Genomic DNA, 22,045 nt, shown 5'->3' on the forward strand with positions numbered 1-22,045 from the left:
AGATTATTTCTTAGTTTTTATGTCTCAATTTCATCATTTATTCTAAAATTATATAGCTTGCAAGAAAAGTTCATTTTACTTAGCATGATTGTTGTTTTTGTTCTAGCATCCATAGATAGTTAATGTATGTATGTTGTAGTAGCTTCATAGAATTGAAGCTGCTATTTGGAAATGACCTTGCACTCTGCGCTCATTTGAATTTTATCTGCTAACAATATATGAATAATCTAAATTTCTTAATAAATTGAGATGCATTGAAAAACATTTACAAATTGAGTTTGCATCCTTTGCAGGTTCAATATTGTATGCAACCATCTTTATCTAAGTTTCCTTCAAACAACTTCTATGAAGGCACACTTTTGAATAATGTAATTGTAATTGAGAGACAATTAACTAGAATTGATTTTCCATGGCCATTGCCAATTGGCCCATGTTCTCTTATGTGCAAGTGGGCAACCAAATTTATGTATTATTATTATTTCTTATGTTTGTGCCTTGTGAATTTAGTAGATTACAATTGCTATTGTTATCAGTAATATTTTCTATTCAAAATTCAAAGTTTATTGAAAATTTCTTGTTTCAGATGGGACAAGAAGAGATAATTGCAAGTGGCACATCTTATCTAAATAAAACTAAATTTGCAAATGTGCAAAAAATTGTAACAACTTTTTTGAGAAGTGGTGTAATTCCTAGCCAAGTATTGTTTTTTTTTGTCAAAGAATGTTTTTGGTTTGTAAAGCTCTTTCCTATATTATGTACTCACAGTGTTACTTTTCATAGATTGGGGTAATCACACCATATGAAGGACAGTAGGCCTACATTGTTAATCACATGGCCAGGCATGGTGCATTGCATCAACAACTTTATAAGGAAATTGTGGTATTCATTTTTTTCTACCTTCTCCATTTATTAATAACATTTACATTTGAGTGTTGATTTTCATAGCATTTTTTGTAGGTTGCAAGTGTGGATTCATTTTAGGGTCATGAAAAAGATTATATAATATTATGTTGTGTAAGGAATAATGAGAATCAAGTATGAAGATGTATACCCTTTGGACATTTTGGATGAGAAAATTAGAACCTAAAATATCTTTCTTGTTGCTAATGGATTGACTGCACTTCGAGAAATATGAAATTTGATTATTTTGCATGTTGCTTTAGGGTATTGGATTTTTGAATGACCCTCAGAGGTTGAATGTTGCACTTGCATGAGCTTGCTATGGTATTTTTTTTGTGGGAATCCAAAGGTTTTAAGCAAACAACCACTTTGGAATGGTTTACTCTCTCATTATAAGGTAATGCTTATTCCTTTATGATCTGAAATCATGGTCTATTATGCATGTTTATGTGATGTATATACAAGTTACTAAAGTTTCATGATGTCATTTATATTTCTTTATAGGAATATGAATTCTTAGTAGAAGGGCCACTGAACAATCTGAAGAAGAGCATGGTACAGTTTCAAAAACCAAAGAAGGTAAAAGATGTTTCCATTGATTAAATCTCTCTAGTTTTGATGTTGATTAAAAGATGATTGTGAAACTTTTTCCTTAGATATTGGGTCCAATGTTGCTTATGTTTGTTTTACTTTCATTTTGGGTAGGGATTCCATTGCTTAAAATTTGTATGATAAGTAGAAACACTTCTCAATCTAGTAAAGATGTTTTCTTTTTTACTATTTGATTACCTTGAAAGTGCATATCAGTCTTTTGGAATTCGACGTTAAGAATTTTTGACATCCATGTTTCAGATCTCACATAGTGATTATTCATCAAGATGAAGGAGAGTGCAAGAGAATAGAAAAATGACTATAGGAATCTTTAACATTAGAGTTTCATAGCGCACATGGTGATCCATCATCAAGAAGAAGGAGAGTGCAAGAGAATAGAAAAAAATCATATTTTTCTATTCTCAAGTGCACTTTCCTTCATCATGATGGATCACACACAATATTTTTCTATTCTCTTGCACTCTCCTTCATCATGATGGATCATTGTGTGTGATCCAAAGCTCTGATGTTAAAAATTATCACATAATCAAATTCCAAAAGACTGATATGCATTTTTAATAGATTAAAAAAATTTGATTACTTTACATTAAAAGTATCTTTCATTACTGTGATGTTAGGTCTATTTAGATTTGGGTCCCATTCATATATATGTGGTTTGATTGCCCAATATGCTAATATGATTGTTCAACTATGAAGCACCATTATTTATTATAATACACTAATCTTGCTTCCACTCTCCTTATCATGAACAACAAGTTTATAATGATCGAATAATTTTCCCTAGGGGTGGGCCAACTAATGTTGCTAACAACTTCAATGATGGGATAGTGAATGATAAACGGAATGCTTGTGCAAGAGGTAACATTTTAAAGATAGATGTAGGTTGTTAGAGAAGTGATTTCTAGTATTTGCTAAGGATCTAATAATTTATCAGTTCCTATTAACCACATAAATATGTAAATGTTTCAATCTTTATATCCAACTATGTGCATATGCTATGTAGATAATACATTCATGTCATTTGGATAGTTACCCAATGGCAATCACAAATCTGGGGTGCACCCATCTGGCTTTCCTTTTCCACGGGTTCCTATTCCACCATACCCTAGAGTACCACTTGGTCAACCTTATGCAATTCCTTTATAAGGTGGTGTTCATGGAGCAATGGGTGTTCCTCAAGGGCCACAAATGGGTAATAGAGGATTTGGTGCAGGACATGGAAGTGCTAGTGCTCCCATTAGGGGGCATTTACCACATCAAGGTTCATGCCAACCAATTGGAGGTATGGGATATGGTTTCAACTTTTCTGGTCTTGAAAATCTGGCAAGCCAAACTTTAGTTGGAGGTCTGATGTCTCGAATTGGTTTATTGACTTAGGTAATCATGTATATTTGTTGGCTTTTGTTTGATAGGTAGGAAATATTAATAGTTGTAGAAAGCTGTGGGAAATGATTTTTGAACATTTGACTAAAGTTTGTATTAATGTGTTATGGTAGTTACGTAATAAAGGATTAAGTCAAAGCCTACGGGATGGCTTTGCTCTTGGGGAAATGTCTTAGGTACTCTTTGAGCATATGCATCATGGCTTAAATTAATGATGTCAACAAGTGATTTGTAACAAAACAAGTAGATGGATTTTCTATGTTGTATATTGTCAAACTAAAAATCATAAATTTGATGTAAAAACCTTTTGTCTAGGATTTTCTTGGGTAGATTTCAAGAGTGAAGGCTCTCACATGGCTTACAATGTGGCTGACTTCAATACTCAGGCGATGGTTCTTAGATTTTAGTTCAGAATTATTGTGTGAACTTACAAACTTTAATTGAATATTCATTTTGAATTGGAATCTTACTGTATAAGTTTTTACATAGGCATCCCAAGGTGGATATGGTGTTAAGTATGTCACCCAAAACATGTAAGGTGCCTTCCCTAGAGAGTTTTTGAATCAGAATTCCCAAAGTGGCTACTCAGTATCAAATACTAGAAATAACTTCATTTCTTAGGTGAGTCATTAACTTGATCTGTAGATTTGGATTTTTGTTGGATTTACATCTCTAATTTTTTGTTATGTGTAGACTATATTGATCTGTAGATATAGATTTTGATAGGATATATGATTTTGATTGGATATACATGTTTGAATTTTTTGTATTTGTGTATGTGTGAATATGGCCTCTATTTAACACACACACTTCAACACGGTCTTTATATGTGGATTCATCCTAGAATGAACATGAGATTGTTCACCCAAGAGGAGTCCTACAAGATGACCTATTGCCTTCTATCTAAGTGGATTCTACCTGTTTATGCTCTCAGATTTGAGGTACAAGTAATCAGACCATCTAGAATGAAGGGTTTTGAATGCAACTATATGATTATGCAAATTAATCTATATGAATTGCAAGCATTAATCTAAGAAGTAATAGAAGAAACTAAGCTACATGTATGCATTGTTTAATCTAAATGATACTAATCTATTAAGAAAAAGCATATGTAAAGCTATGAAAGTGAGCATGCAATCCAACAACAATTCAATAGCATGAGAATTCAACCCCCATAATGAGGAATTAGGAATCTCTTAAATAGAATTCTTGGAATCCATCAATGGCTGACATCAACTCAGATCAATGGTCAGGATTGAACAAAAGATTCAGTTCAAATGGAAACTTCCTTGTACAGGTGAAGTGAACTGTTTCTAATCTGAGCATGATGAGCAGTTAACTAAACTTGCCATGGGTGTGAGATCAAGTTAACTAGATTGATTCCAATTCGAGAGAGAGTTCACTCAAAGTTTCCATTTAGAATGAAAGAGTAGAATTAGGAAAGATATTTAATTTAATAAAATGAGATATGACCTCATAAAAACCTTTTCTATTTAATTAAATAATCACATTCAATTAATTAAAATAGGCATTATTTATTAAATTAAATAAATTTAATTCCTTAGTACATTAGCCTTAGGAGATAATTTAATTTAATAAAGTATGAATACTTTAGATTAAATTAAATTTAAATCAAATAGGTTTAATGTGGCTAACACATTCAATTCAAAGAAAAATAAAAAAGCATGATGTGAAGATGAGATTGTTTCCAAAGTTGATGATACAGAGACCAATTGATAAGATTTTAGGAACCATTTCTAGAATGGAGCTTGATCCTAAGGAATCCAAGCAGAACACCTAGATACCTAAAATTGATAAGCATTTTAAAAGTTTCCTTCATAACAAAGTTTAACCTTTAAGGATCTAGACAGAATGTCTAGATACCCAAGATCGATAGCATTTAAAAGATCATCTCTAGAATAGAGGTTAATCTTTAAGGATCCAAATAGAATGTCTAGATACCTAAGAGTGAGAAGCATTTAAAAGACTATCTTTAGAATGGAGCTTAATCGTTAAGGATCCAGATAGAACACCTAGATACCTGAGATTGATAAGCATTTAAAAGATTATCTCCAAAATGGAGCTTAATCTTTAAGGAGCTAAACAAAACGTTTAAATACCTGAGATCAATAGCTTTTAAAAGATTATCTCCAGAATGGAGCTTAACCTTTAAGGATCTAGAGAAAATGTCTAGATACCTGAGATTGATAGCATTTAAAAGATCATCTCCAGAATGGAGCGTCATCTTTAAGGATCCAAACAGAATGTCTAGATACCTCAGAGAGATAAGCATTTAAAAGACTATCTCTAAGATGGAGCTTAATATTTAAGGATCTAGATAGAACACCTAGATACCTGAGATTGATAAGAATTTAAAAGATTATCTCTAGAACGGAGCTTAATCTTTAAGGATCCAAACATAACGTCTAGATACTTGAGATCAATAGCATTTAAAAGATTGTCTCCAGAATAGAGCTTAACCTTTAAGGATCCAGACAGAACGTCTAGATACCTGAGATTGATAGCATTTTAAAAATCATCTCCAGAATGGAGCTTAACCTTTAAGGATCCACATAGAACAGCTAGATACCTGAAATTGATAGCATTTAAAAGATTATCTCTAGAACAAAGCTTAACCTTAAGGATCTAGATAGAACATCTAGATACCTAAAATTGATAAGAGATTAAGATCAAATTATAAGTTAGAATCATCTCCAGAACGAGGCTTGATCCTTAGGAGTCAAGGTTTAGATTGTCCTGATACCTATCCATCGAACTCAGAGAAGAGTTGTTATGAAGTGTGATTAATTGATGAAAAGATGAAATAGATGACAAAGATGTCAGAAAGAGGGGGATGGGATGTCTCGAGTGATAAGATGCCCCAAGTGATAAGGAAATAAGATGGGAACAAGATGCCCCAAACAATAAAGATTTAGATTGATTTGAATTTCAAGTTCAATGATGTAATCATCCTGCCCCCTCGGGAGTGAAATCGAAAGATGAAACACCAGAAATATGATATAAAGCATGATGTAGGGGAAATCCAAGATTTAACAGAATGTAGAAGAGATCAGAATGATCATAAGGAATTACGAAGAGATCAAAATGATCTGAAGAAATATAGAAAAGATCAGAATGATCTAAAGAAATTATAAAGAGATTAGAACAATTTGAAAAAATATAGAAAAGATCAGAATGATCTAAAGAATATAGAAAAGATCGGAACAATTAGAAGAATATAGAAGAGATCAGAATGATCTGAAGAAAATATGAGAGATTAGAATGATCAATAGAAGATTCAAAGTCAATTCAGCGTGATTTCAAGATCCAAAAGACCAAGTTTGACCAAAAGTTGACTAGAGTTGAGTTTTTTGAGAATTAATTTTGAAGATTTGAAGAATTGTGAGTTGAAAAGTTTCCAAGAATCGCAAAGTATCAAAAAAATTTGGATTGCAAAAGCGTTCGATTGCTTCGGTCCCAAAATTTTAAAATGCATTTTTTAGCGACTCAAGTGTGTTAGATTTCGAATTCAATCTCGAAAATGGATTCAGAGCAGCCAAAGTAGCCAAGAGAGCGATTAATCTATCATTTGTGCAGTCATGAAAAATATGATGCTTTGAAGAAGCCAACAATTCCTCATCACAAAGGATGGAATTAGATTTGCAATTGAACCATGTGCTTATGCAAGTGAAGTATGCAATGCAAGACTATATTAAATGCAACCCTAGGTCTGATTACCAAGCCTCAACCATTTATCATCACTGAGCATAGGATGAAATCCCATATGTCATACAATTCCCACTAACATTGCAATCACAGGAATATGAATAGGACATATGCTATAAGTTTATTGGGATTAAATGTAAGCATTCGAGGCACAAGAAGCTAGAATGACCAGAACATTTGTTGCTTTTATTGTAGCAAGTTAACATAAGCATCAAAACATAAACATTAGGATGAACAAAATGTTGCTTGCATGGCAGACACACCAAACAAATGAGAGATCCAGCTTATGCTTAGTATTTAGTAAGTATTCTGTCTGTAACAACCCTTGCATTCGTAATCTGAGATAGAAGTGTGCTAGGTATACTTGTAGTGACCCATACGTTCACTTAGCAGGATTAGTATCTAATTTACTATAGCATGAAGAGTTCACTCCAATAGACAAGGAAAAGAACCAACATTATTGATGTATTTGTATAAAAGGACTTGAGGTACGCCCGACCATCCAATATGAGATGGAGGCTCTTATAGTGGACACCCCTTTTATTGGAATATGTCAACGAATTGGAACTAAATCGCAGACAAAAAGAAGAGAAAAGATCATGCCCCCAGTCATTACTTCTCTAATAAAAAATGACATCATCGAGTTTCTCGAAGGGAGATAAAGAAAATACAAAGAAAATAAAGAAAATTCTCAACATATCTAAACAAGTTCATCGTTTTGGGTTCATTTTTGTGTCATAAGATTGATGTCAAGTGTCAGTGTTTAGAACATGTTTGAAAGAAATCTCTTCAATAGGGTGACAACATTAGGCAGACATAGTTAGAATGACTGGTGACTGAGGTCAAAGAGGAATCTTTGAGGTGAAGAACCTAGGAGGACTGAGCAACAATAGACAGACACAGCTAGGACGATTGGTGACTGATGCAAAAGAGATCTTCCTGAAAGGAATCTAGAAACGTAACCTAAGCAAGAGTAGGCAGACATAGCCAAAATGACTAGTGACTATTGCGAAGGAGATTCTATGAGGAAAATCTCGAGAAGAGTGATACTAGAAACAGTAGGCAGACACAGCCAGAACAACTAGTGACTGTCACGAAGGAGATTCTATTAGGAGAATCTTAAAAATAGTGACACTAAAGGGGAATGGCCCTAAGTTATGACAAGACTCAATCCATGGATACATGAGTAGAAACTAGGAGGAGCAAGAAAGCAACTATATTGAAAGCTAGAAGGTGAGATACAAGAGGGAGCATTAGGGACAAGAGGCACCAGTTTACCAGGTTTTCACCTTCTTGGTAGAAATTCCTTTTTTTTGCAACCATGATGCCTGTTTCAAGGTTTTCAGAAATGGCACTTTTCTGTTTTTCAATTTTTTTGTGTTTTTCTTGTTTTTGATTTTTTTTTTGTATTTTTTGTATTTTTTTCAATAATTTTTTGGTGTTACCAAGGTGTCTATTGCTAGGTTTTCACTAGGGTAACAATTTTCTTAGGAATTTTTCTAATTTTTAGTATTTTTTTTAGAGATTACTAGCTCTCAAGAAGGATTGCCTTGACCTTGTTCCAGTGTCTAGCAAGGTGTAGGATGAGATGTGGTAGCAAGCTGGTGGATAAGTGGAGATGTATAGGCAAGTAGTATGAAGCGGTGAATGTTACCCTCAAGGAAAGTCTTCATAAGATTACCCAAGCTAGGGAAAAGGATATAACAATGTAAGCTCATGGTGTAATGAAGGGTATCATGTAAGTAATCTAAGAAAATGACCATGTCAAGAGATTGCTAAGAACTGAGTTTTCTTCTTTCTTTCGTTGATCAAGACCAAAGGGTTAACTGAATAGGATAGAAAAGTTTGTTATGGAGGTTGTGAGTGAATGACTTTAGGAATGAGGACATCTGAAGGATAAGCAAGATCATGATAGGATGTCATGTATGGAAGAATTATGCATGATGCCTGTTTACCAGGTTTTAATCATGGTACTTATCCAAGGTGCCATAAGAAGTGGTTTTTACAAAGGCACTTTTTCATTTTTCATTTTTTTCTTTATATATATTTTTTCTTTATTTCAGAAAGAGCTCAAGCTTTCTCAAGTTAGATAGCATGCCTATAATATAAGTTATGATAAGCCAAGGCCATAGCAAGGTATTATCAAAGATGCTAATAAGGTAATGGAAGGAAAATGATGGGAAAATGAGAGGTAGATGGAGGATAAGGTTGTTGGTTTTGGAAGACTAAAATGAGCAAGGATAGAAAATAGGTGTAAGGTTTAGAGGATTTCATGAGGGTGGGTGAACTATTAGGTAAGATCAACATTGACACACACCTTGAAGGGTGATGGAATGATGGGGAAATCATAGAGAAAATAGATTGAGGCTTAGATATATGAGGTAGTAGAGCCATTTTGGAGAGGGAAGGAGTAGAAGGTTTTGAAACCTTTTTAGGAAGATGTTGGGAAGAAGATGGAGTGGAAGCCTTTGGAAGCTTGAATGTCAACTTTGATTTGGTTTCAATATTCAAGTCCTTCAAGAGAGACTTGGGAATCCATATAGCTTTTTATTTTTCATTAGATGCTTTGGAACACATTTCTTCAATAACAGATTTAAGAACCCATTCTTTCTTTGGTTGAGCTCTTTGAATAGTGGACCTTTGCGGTCTCTTTTGAATATTTTCCTTCTTGACATTCACATGTCGATTAGAGGAGACATAGTGAACTTTTGAGGATGGATTCATGCACTTGTGTTTGAGTTGATCATCCAAATTGCTTCCAAAGGACTTGGGATTTATGGATGAATAAGGCCAATATGACTAGTTTAGATGGAATGATGGATGTGAAGAGTTCAAGTATGTGCATCTTTTTTGATCTTGGGGTAGGGTAGGAGGAACGTGTAATGGGCTAAGAGTGGAAGTAGGAGTAGAGGAACATAAAGTCCCAATATGGATGGAAGACTTGAAGGTTTTAGCTTAGATGGATAGGGACCAAGGATAGATTTAGAAGATGTGAATGGACCATGAGTAGGGATATCAACATCTTTAGTGTGAGCAACATGACCAATGACATCAATAGATTTATGAGTAATTGTTATAGGAGCAACACCTTTGACAGGAGTATTTAAAGCTTCAGAATAGTTTTGAAGCGAATGTAGCAAGGTAGAACAAGAGAGTGAGGGAACACTTTTTTCAAAAGGAATTTTAGATAGTATAGGAAAAGTATCCTTCTCTTGGTCTTTAATAGTCTCCTTAGGGATGGTGGAAAGAATATCTTGATCTTGCTTAGTAGAGGTGCATGATATGGGAGATGGAGGACTATGTGGCTCTTTAGATGGAGGCATGAGATCTTGGAAGATTTGAAAGGGTATGAAGGAATCTTGGTCTTGATCAGCACTTTTTTCTTTATCATTTAAGTAGTCCTCTTGACATGAAACCAATTCCAAGGATGAGGGAGTATCTGAATCTATATTAAAATTTATTTCTAGAGTTTGTATAATAGGCTCTTGAAGTTCTGAAGGCAAATTACTTGGAGTGGACTTCATAGGCATAGTAGGTTATGAAGAAGTATGATTTGTGAAGGCAGTGAAAAGACTTGTAGCCTAGTATCTATTGGCTTGAGTTTCTTTCAAAGGCAGTCCTTGAGGGTACACATAGTCAACAAGGGGAGTAGTGAATTCTTTGATGAATATGTGTTGGAAATATTGGACAATTTAGAAGGTGGTTGTATGTTGGAAGAAGTAGAAGTTGCATTTGAACCATTACTAGACATGGTTTCATGAGGTTGATCCTTCTTGAGAGTATAATATATAGTAGATGAGAGCTTAGATTTTCAATTTATGTCATTTTCAAAGAGATCTTGGATCTTGTTTTTCAGCTCCTTACAATGTGAAGTTTTATGTAAATTATATCTATGATAAGCACAATAGTTACTCATAAAGGAAACTCCCACCAAAGTGACCTTAGGTAACACAATGAGTTTCTTTTGAAGAAGTTCTTCCAAAGTTGATTCATAAGATCTTTCCAAAGGGGCAAAATCATGCTTTGGTTTAGGTTCCCAAGTTTTTCTTCAAAGATATTTGTAGATTTCTTGGGTGTTTGTAAAGTGTTCTCAGATATCTTGGATTCAAGATCACAAGAATGTGGTATTTGGTTGTCATAGGATGAAGGAAAATTTTCTCTCAAGGATAATTTGTACAATTATGTTTCATCTTCCTCCTTTAGTATTTGAAGTTGAGCACTCATTGATTGGATTTGTTGTTTCATGTTTGCAATAAATAACTTTTCTTCCTCACTAGGAATATTGGATTTAGTTGAATTAGTTGTTAGCAATTTTGATGTACTATGTTTCAAGTAGTGACAACCAAGTTTTAGAACATAAGTCAAGTTGCCACAGTCATAGACAATGAAAAAAAGAAAAAGCTTAGACAAGAACCACATTAGAACTTATTCTTAATGGGATAAGATAAGAGTGTTGTATACTAAGGCACATATAGTCTAATTTGAAGGCTAGAAAAACCAAAGCTAATGACTATCATAATGCAGAGTATGACAAGCACGAAAGAACAAGAATCAATGATAACTAAAAGATGAGACTAGTCAAAGTACAGATCATGAATCTTCAACTAAGAAAAATGCCACTATTTGGGACTGTTTTCAAACAAAGAAGCAATTAAACTAATCTAGGAAATAGACTAATAGACTAACTTGATAGTTCAAACTTAAGATCTTGCATGAAGATCTTCTAAGAGGCACACAAGAAAGTACATAGGCATAGGTGAAGACTCAGGACAACATAGGAATTTTGCATGAGGATGTGCTCCAGGCCACACAAAGTAGTGCAAAGTTGACAACAAAATAAGGACATCTAAGGCAAGATCTCACATGGAGATGTGTAACTATTTGTGCGAGAACGTGGATAAAGTAGTGCAAAGAAGTGATAGGACAAAAGCTACTCATGCAAAATTTTGAAAATTTTGCATGAAAATGGAGACCAGACTAATAGTAGACTTGGATTTCAAAGAGATTTCTGATAGTTTTGACCTATTCCAGATAGATTGGAGGTTTTTTTGATAGATAACAAATGGATTGTAGGGTTGATTTTTAGATTTGTAAAAGTGGTGTTGAGTTTAAAACAAGACAAATTGTTTTGAACAGAACACGGGAAGCAAGTAGTAGTTGAATACAATCCAACTAAGGGAAAAGCAACTCAGAGGGATAGGGGATTCTTGACTTTTAGTTTGTTTGAGCAAGTTTGGACATGTTGAACGCTCGATAACAAGCACACTTTATCCCTAAAAATAGAAAAATGGTAGAGAAGGGAAAACCTTTGTCCCACATCTTATGCACATGCATGTACCTCACACAGCTGTGTCACCCCCAAGAGGGTGCCTGTGCTTTTGGTATATTCAAAGGACTCAATAGTATACGCTGAATGAGTGCCCTTGTAGTAGGGGATAAGTGTGTATACCACCTTCAAATATCTAGTAGCATACCTATGGTGAGTTCTATAGGAGAGATTCTTCCCCCTCCTTGCACATAATTATGCCTCCTTTAGGAGGTGAACCAGGTGGCTTCTATCTAAAAGGTTTTTACTTAGCTTCCATTCATATTAATTCTCGGTGGCTCTGCAAGTAGAGTTGAGACTAGTAGCCCACACCAGCATCTGAAAGTGCACACACTTAGCAAGACTTGGGATAGCACCAGCTAGTGCAACAGATAGAGCTTCCCCTTGATATGCCATATCAAGAATCAAGGGAAAGAAATTAATCTAGCTTTAGAGTCTTTTGCTCTACAAAACATATTGATTATAGTGAGTTGGAATCTTTGGCAAAAGGAGTGTGCTCACTTGGGTCATTCGCAGAGGTTGGATCACTCTGGCAAGCCCTCTAAAGGATTGACTTGGACTAGTGTTTTGAATGCAAGGGTTGAAGTTTCTAATTTCCCTCAAGGGGAAAAAGAATACTCCTCTACCTTACTTTCTCATCCAAACACGCAAAAAAAATTAATTTACTAACTTAGCTTAATCAATCCAAACTTGTCCTTTCTCAAGATTCTAATTCCTAAAAGGAAACCATCATCTCTTCATAGAAAAGGACTCATACTAGAGAACCATTAAGTTTCTTTCCTTCTTCAGAATGCCTTCTTTGAGAAGCATCTAGGTTTTTTATTCACCCGTGGTCATGACTTCCAAGTGGTGAAGAGCATAATCCTCTATTCTTCCATCTTGCACCCTAAGAAGTTCACAAGCCCTATTTAGACTAGTTTGAAAAATAGGAAAGAAAACACATTATTTTTTGGATTTTAAATGTATTCTTTGATAAAAGTGTCTTTGAAAATCATCTTGCAAGAAAATAGTTAGTCCATGTTTGAGTGGGTTGTATAAGGAATCTTTGACAAATCATCCTACAGACAACAGTTAAGCTCTAGAAAATGGAAGAAACAGAGCAACATAGATTCCAAGAAAAAACATGTTAATGAAATGAGATAAATAGCCTATTAAAAGTACAAAAATTGAACCTATTGTTTCAAGATCTTGTGCAAGATCTCACGCAGAACCACGTGAAATTCTTTTCCTACTCACGCGAAGAAATAACATGCCATGCAAAGACTCGTGCAATGGGGCACTTTCTCATGTGAAAAAGGAAGAATCTTCACACGTGAACCTAAATCCTTGTGCGAAAATGGATCATCTTGCAATAAAAATTAGAGGAATTGTATGGAATTATACAAACAAAGAGCTAAAATATCTTTAAAAATGCAAAGGAAGCCAAAGAAATTGATTTTCTCAGCCCCACGGTGGGCACTAGAAATGTATGCATGAATATGGCCTCTGTTTAACACACACACTTCAACATGGTCTTTATATGCAGATTCATCTTGGAATGAACATGAGATTGTTCACCCAAGAGGAGTCCTAAAAGATGACCTATTTCCTTCTATCTAAGTGGATTTTACTTGTTTATGTTCTCAGATTTGAGGTATAGGTAATCAGACCATCTAGAATGAAGGGTTTTGAATGCAAATATATGATTATGCAAATTAATCTATATTAATTACAAGAATTAATCTAAGAAGTAATAGAAAAAATTAAGCTACATGTATGCATTGTTTAATCTAAATGATACTAATATATTAAGAAAAAGCATATGTAAAGCTATGAAAGTGAGCATGCAATCTGACAACAATTCAATAGCATGAGAATTCAACCCCCGTAATGAGGAATTAGGAGTCTCTTAAATAGAATTCCTAGAATCCATCAGTGGCTAAGATCAACTCGGATCGATCGTTAGGATTGAAGGAAAGATTCAGTTCAAATGGAAACTTCTTGTATAGGTGAAGTGAACTATTTCTAATTTGAGCATGATGAGCAGTTAACTGAACTTTCCATGGGTGTGAGATCAAGTTAACTGGACTAATTCCAATTTGAGAGAGAGTTCACTCAGAGTTTCCATTTAGAACTAAAGAGTAGAATTAAGAAAGATATTTAATTTAATAAAATGAGATATGACCTCATAAACACCTTTTCTATTTAATTAAATAATCACATTCAATTAATTAAAATAGGCATTATTTATTAAATTAAATAAATTTAATTCCTTAGTAAATTAGCCTTAGGAGATAATTTAATTTAATAAAGTATGAATATTTTGGATTAAATTAAATTTAAATAAAATATGTTTAATGTGGCTAATATGAGTGAGTATTATAGGAATTAAATAGGAAATATGATGAATGCAGATTAGGGTTTTCTGCATTTGACAATTAAGTCAAGTAGTGATAATCAAAATGAGAATTGCCTAGTGAAATAGGAATTTAGGGTTGATCAGAATATACCAGAATTGGTATAATGGTAATGGGCCAATTTCGGGGTGTTACAATCTACTGACTACCTTTTGTAGCTTTTTTCAATAGGATGCCCCAAGGAGAATGTTCACTCATTGTTTGGTTAAGAATGCTCACTCGTTGTTTTCTTAAGAATGTTCACATTGTGTTGTTTTCTTATATAACAGGTATAATATGTTTCGATATATTTTTGGTAGTCTTTTTTCATATGTTGAGGGAGTCAGGCAAGACATTATTTTGAAGCTAGTGCATATTGTTTGTGTTTTCCTCGTCTCTTACATTTTTCAAAATTAAATTATATTATGAGATGTGGATATCAGTACAAGGAAGATATTCTTTGGTTGTAGGCATCTAATGTTTTATGGCATTGAAATTGAAAATTCTATAGGCAACTGGATGATAGGCATCCAATCTTTTGCATGATTGCTCTTTTTTGTTATCCTGACTTTCTTCAGGTTGAAATGCCTGTTTAATAGGTAATTGAATTATGGTATATCTCCTGGTGCAAAGTGGGTTGTATTCATGTTGTCTTTGATTTTGATTGAATTTTCATGCTAAAGTGTTAGATGGTGTACTTTCTTATGTAGTTACCAGATTTGGTTGGTTTTAAATCAAATTCAACTTGATCTAGTTTTTTTGTACCAAGAAATTTTGTCCAATTCATCCTTGGCTTTTCAATTCCTATACAAATTTTAGTGGATTCTTTCTTGGGTTCTAGATTTCCAATTTTTATGGATCTCGTAAACAAATCAATTTTTTGGACCAAGTAATTTTGGTGTTTGAACATTGAATTAATCAAACTTGGTGGTTTTGAACCTCTAATTTTTTAAACCTAGTACCTATGTTTTGTCAATTTTGATCTAAGTAATGTGGTATAGCTTTGTACCTTCCCTAGATTTTACACTTTCAAGAAAGAATTCAATGGTTTACTTATAAGTAATTTATGCCTTGGATACTTGGAGGTTCTTGTAGCATGTCTAATTTTTTTGCGCTTATGATGTTGCTTGATATATATCACGATTATTCGTAGTTCCATTGTTAGTTCCTTTATGTACTTTGATATTTGTAGCTCTTTGATTAGGCCTTAGGTTATTCCTTGTATAATCATTCTTTATGTTCATAAAATTTGTTACTTGCTATATCTCAAAATATTAATTTAGTTTACATGCATTTCTTGCTTAAAGCAGCTCAATGATTTCAAATGTTCATTGAGTATCAAATCTATAAAACTCAATGCTGGCAAGTCCTAATTTTGACATAATTTTTTATCGGAGTATATGCCACATGGGTCCAAGGGCCTCTTTATGTAGGTAGGTTTTAATGACAATACACAGGATGGGACATCACAATCTCACTTTGGCTTGGTTGGACCACTTTAGACACATGTAAGAACTGAGAAGCCATTGATTTCAAATGTTAGTTGGCATTCTCCATTTGTTAACTTTGTCTGATACTGCATAAACAACAAAATCTGGGAGCTTAGGATGATTTTAATCTTTACCTATATTTTTAGGGGCCGCTTAATCTATATTCATATCCATTTACTTAGTATGCTCACCCACTAAACAAGAAAGCACGAAAGCAAGGTCCTTAGAATTAGAAGCATCATTAGAATGGTATTTATATGCTATGTCTTGAAGAAATATCAATTGGTCTTTGTATTTGGCCTTCTTGGGGTGCTTGTGAATGGGACTTTCACCAATTTTGGGCAGTAGGACTTGTTAGATTGCAATTGCTTAAATTGTATGACTGCACCATTCAGGCAGTAGGGGTCTCTGATCTTTTTTAAAAACATAAAGAACCAAACTGCAATGTTCCTCCCTGTGGTGCCAGTTGTGGAAAAATATTTTGATGGGCTTCAAATTTTGGGTTTTTTCCTTCTCTTGAGATATTGGACTTTTGAAATGTGCTCTAGCAAATTTAGACCCCTTCATGGATAAGGAGTATTTGCACTTGTATTTGGCCCAACTAAACAACATGTAAAATAACTTTAGGTACATCCTTGTATATTTGTAACTAGTAGGGATTATGTTGTCCATTTCAAAGCCATCACAACAATGTTGAAGTCATTTAAGTCTACTTCCACACATGCTTTAGTATAGTAGTGTCAATTTCATAGTGTATGATCATGATGTAATTAGTAATTTATTAATTAATTACATCATTATATCAAAATCATACATGCCATGAATGGTATTTGTCAAATCATATTCAAAGAATTGATTGTTTGCTAACCATGATTATTACACAAGGGAATGTACTACTATTGGATCAGAATATGGGGTTTTGGTTGTCACTTGTGGACATATTCATTTTGTGGGAACTATGACATTACTTCTGGTGTTGAAGGATTATATATGACTACTATCATGACACTGCATAATTGTGCAGGCCTTACCCTATATAAAGAAATGTGGACTAAATTATGAATAGAAATTGAGATTTGGTCATTACTACTATTTTTACAATTTCTTCTTTCTTTCTTTTGTTAAAAAGCTAGTTCCATATCAAATGATCATATATTTTGCAGTCCTCGAGTATCTGAGTTTTTACATGGGAAGATGACTTTCAGAGTTTTTGTTCTACAACCTGTACATTATTTAAAAATTATTTAGTCATGTTGTATTGACCTTATTTGTGGTTCCAATTTATATTGTATAGATACAAGTTTCATACCTAGTAAAATATGAAGTTTCATACCATATTATGCGATCAACAAATATGGAGTGCCTCACACCCTTGTAAGTATTTCAATATTCTTAGCTTCTTTGAGGCATTCTACAAAAAATTTCACATGCCTTACCCATGATTTGACATTTTGCATGCATCTTGCACTCTGTCATCCAGCTGATGATGGACTATAAAGAATGATATGAAATGATGATGCTAAAAAACACACACAATCAAATCCAAAATGAACATGCATTACAAATGGAATGTGGAAATTTGATATTGTTAATTTTGCATGGATGTCTACTAGGACAATCAAAAATTAAACATATATATAATGGATTTGATGAGATTATATATATGTTTAAGTTGTGATTGTCCTGGTAGACATGCATGCAAAATTACAATATCAGATTTCCACAATCCATTTGTAATGCAAGTTTGTTTTGGATTTGATTGTGTATTTTTTAGCATCATCATTTCAGATCACTCTCTATAACCCATCATCACAATGAGAGAGTACAAGATGTATGAAAAATGTCAAATCATAGGCAAGGCATGTGAAGTCTTTTATAGAATGTGTAAAAAAAAATTTTGATCAAGCATTGGTTGAAATTTTGAACAATGCTTGGTAGTTTTCCACCACACATTGGTCAAATTTTCAACCAAATCCTAGTGTAATTTCTACCAAGCATTGGTCAAAATTTTGAGCAATGCCTAGTAGTTTTCTACCAAGCATTGGTCAAAATTTCAACAAATGTTGAATAGTTTTCCACAAAGAATTGGTCAAATTTTTGACCAACTCCTGGTGCCATTTCTACCAAGAATTGGTAAAAATTTTGACCAATGCACTAGCACTTTTCAAAGATTTTGACCAATGGTTTCATTGAAATTTTGACCAACCAGTGAGTTGGTAAAAATTTTGACTATAAAATTTTCAATGAACTAGTTGGTTGACATTTTGACCAACCTGGGTCAAAATTTTGACTAATATTCATCAAAAAATGAGGTCAAATGTACTAGTGCATATGTAAAGATCATCAAAGGAAAGGGTGATCTTATACATGAGGAAGACATTCAAGAGGCAGATAAATTAATCCATGATCATAATGTATACACATAGGAAATCAAGACTACTTTCAAGTTATTTTAAGATTTGGTAACAGAACATGGAGTTCTATCCTGGCGTGACGTAGATGGAAGGACTATCAATTGGGAAAAATGGATGGGGATTTTCCATGTGATGTAGGAACAAGCCCTGGGAGGATTGAGGAATGACTAGAAAATGTGAGCAGATTCATCAAATTCATCTTAATTGATCTTTTTCTCTTATAGACTTGTTTTGATTGATCGACAAATAATAGTTAGTTATTAGTTGGCTGATTATGATAAATTTTGTAAACAAAGGGACACACATTTTCAATTTGTAACCAATTTTCTATCTATAACTATAAGGACCAAATTTGGAAATATCATAATAATCATCATTATATTTTTATATACATACATTACATATGGAAGATCATCCATTCTACTTTGGATTTTGTTATTTTTATGCACCAACAACACATGTATTTGTGGTCAAAGATTTCAAGTTTAATGCAAGGGTTTCAAGTGCTCGATTGATCTTTTGGTGATATCATTTCTATCTCATACATTTTGTTTCCTTAGATCAAATTTTAAGTTTTATTTAATTAAATGTTCAATTGATTGAATGCAATAAGTTATTTCAATGATTTTAAAATAGCAATATTTTACTAATTAGTTGATCAATATTGTTGTCTTGTTGGGATCTTGATGAGAGTTAAATTTAATAAGACTTCGTATTGAAAAGCACTTAAGTATTCAACAATTCATACATCATTAAAGTGATAACAATTTGTCTTGAAGGGATTTATTGTCTATCTCCTTGGGTTACTTTAAACATTTTGAATTATTTATAGAATAATGGTAAAGACTCCATTAGTTAAGGCATTGGTCTTTTGATTATTGTTTTGAGGGTATGTGCAGGATCATGGTGTGTCAAAAAGTGGTGATTTGAAAAAAATGTAGTTCTCAAATGCTTCAAAGCATTTCAAAATATATTTCAACTTTTTTCCCACACATCCTAATACTAAATAAAAATAATTAATACCTTTATAAGGCCTACTATATCTTTTGATACCAACCCTATATGGTCAACTTAAAAAACCTTTTATTCTTGTGCATTTTTTACTTCAAACATGTAGCTGATGACTTTTTTTCACAAAAATTTGATGAAATGAAAAGAGTTTCTTAAGAATGTTCTTAGCTTTCTAGAAATTTAAGGTTTGTCAAATTGCAAGATTAGTAAGTAATTATTACTTATTTTCCAATGGAGTTACATATAAAGTGTTGATTGCCACATTGCTTGAAAAATAATTCTAACTTTCAAATGGTACACCATTTTTGAAATCCAAAAGATGCATCACATTCTATGTGTCTTCTACTATAAGGAAAAAATAATAAAAATTAAATTTTGTAGAGTTTTGAATTAGTTAAGGTGGTCAGACACAAGAGTTTTTTATTACAAAAATTTTAAAGTAGAAAATTAAATATTATTTATTTATTTACAATTAAAATACCCAAAAATATGTGTCACATCAGGACATGAGTCTAATTCTTCTATCTACAATATTATTTAAAAATATTATCATTTCATTTTGATTAAGGTGGTTAGACATACATCTACTTCTTATTCTTGTCCTAAAATTTTTGTACTATTGCATTAAAATACAATATTTTGACCAATCAATTTTTTTTTTTATAGATAAATCCTAATGGTTTAGAAACTAAATTCAATTTTCTAGAGATTTGTTTCTCTCAATTTTTTGATATAAAGTTTATAACAAGTAGAAAATTGTAGGTCAAGTTGACATAACCTTGATATTGTTGATTTTTTATTGCCACTTAAGAGCATAGTTTGGTTGACCATGATCCTACACATACCCTTGAGTTTTCATGTTGATTGTAGAAAGGACACATGTCCAAGTAACAAAGATCATCGATCCATCATACATTCACATATCATACCAAAAAATATAATTTATCAACTTCTTAATCAATTTCCTAAACATCCAACTCCCCCAAGTTATCTACTCTAAAAAGCCTCTAGGATGTGAGGCTCACATTCTTTTGGAGTGGAACCTATAAATTGGAAAATTGCTGTTGGAGTTCCCTTAATTGGATCATGATTCCATAGAAAACCTAATTTGCTAATTGTGGCACCAATAGAGAGTACTAACAAGCATAGCTTTGCTCCAATGGGACTCCCTTTTAATGAAAATCTACATTTCCATTTTTATACTACTATATTTTGCTATAGTTTTCCTCTGCTATAGCTAACTACTCACCATGTTTTGGTATACAAATATATGTAACACATAAGAATACTTGTGACTAGCGACTTATTCGAACATGTAAGGAGACTTGCAACCAATGACTTCTTCAAACACATGGACCTCCACAACCTCCAGCAAGAATAAATGTCTGTTGGAATAGTAGAAAAATGCTCCTTATACCAAAAAATAGACTAATAACGTATAAAACCCAAATGCTCCTCATACCAAAAAAACTAATAACATATAAAACCCTACAGATATGAACCTATACAATGTACACTCAGTAGGAAATACACCATATACAAATTGAAATATGTTTCCAACCAGTGTCAATATCAATACTAGTCTCCTACAAGGAACAAGATAGTTGTGGGTTGAAAAGATGTTTCACATGCCATAGGCTAATACAATTGGTCTACAAGACCTACACTACCATAGATGTATCTACCATCTACAATTTGCAGCCTACTCCAACACCCTATGGAACCATAGTTTGTTGTTGACTCCAACACCCTATGGAACCAACAAGTTGTACGAAGATGGGGCCCACAAGGCACATATTTAGCCTTCCAAATAATGACACAAAATAATTGTTGAAGACCAAGTACTAACATGGACCCAAACCAATTGTACATTCCACCTAATACAAATCTTGTAATAGGCCTTCTACTGGTTCAATATGCCTGGACCCATGAATCCTCCAGAAAACACAAAGTAAATGAACAAAAAAAAATGTGAATATTGTCAAAAACACAACATATCTACAACTTACTATTTATTTATATATATAAATTATATATCAACAACTTATCATGCATTTTTATAAATACATTATTCATTTCCCCATACAAATGTATCTATGATTTCAATGGTGCCACCTAATGGACAACAATAAAATTTTCACAGCTAAATAAAACCACAAATTGCTTCCATTTTTAATCTAAAAAATACTAGTATACTTTGACACACCCATTGCACCCAAAGGTGCGATCAATAGTTAATATGTGAAACAAAGAAGGAATATATCAGTATGCACACATAATGTAGTATATGTAGAGCACTTCTAAGCTTGGAAGGAGAATTATGTACTTCCCATGGGCACTGACTAAATAGATGAAAATTTGCACTGGTTGATAGCTAGCATCATTTACCTCTGACAACCTATTTGCACCGAGCTGTACTATACTGATAAAAAATTTATTACCGTGCAATGCAATTATAAGGCATATTAACTTCTCCCTATCTTTTGAAATGTGAAAAAAATGAAATATAAGATATGTATTTTGGAATATTTCTTTTCCAATCTCTTTTGTTCAAATTTTATAGAAAAAATAATACAATAGCTTAATTTAATTTAATTCTTTAAGTTTTTAAAGATGAATTAATTTATTTATTTTATTGTTAAATTTATTTAAATTTGTCAATTTAATAATATTTTATTTTGTTTTAATAAAATTATTTACTATTGCATATCAAGAAGTCAAAAAGAGAAACAACCAAAGTTTAACAAGAATAGGATGCTATCAACCCATAAATCTAAAATACCCAAACCAAAAAATAGCACTAAGGCT

Source organism: Cupressus sempervirens, chromosome 8, assembly GCF_028749045.1.
Source record: "Cupressus sempervirens isolate cs-2001-9-10 chromosome 8, ASM2874904v1, whole genome shotgun sequence".
Taxonomy (NCBI): domain Eukaryota; kingdom Viridiplantae; phylum Streptophyta; class Pinopsida; order Cupressales; family Cupressaceae; genus Cupressus; species Cupressus sempervirens.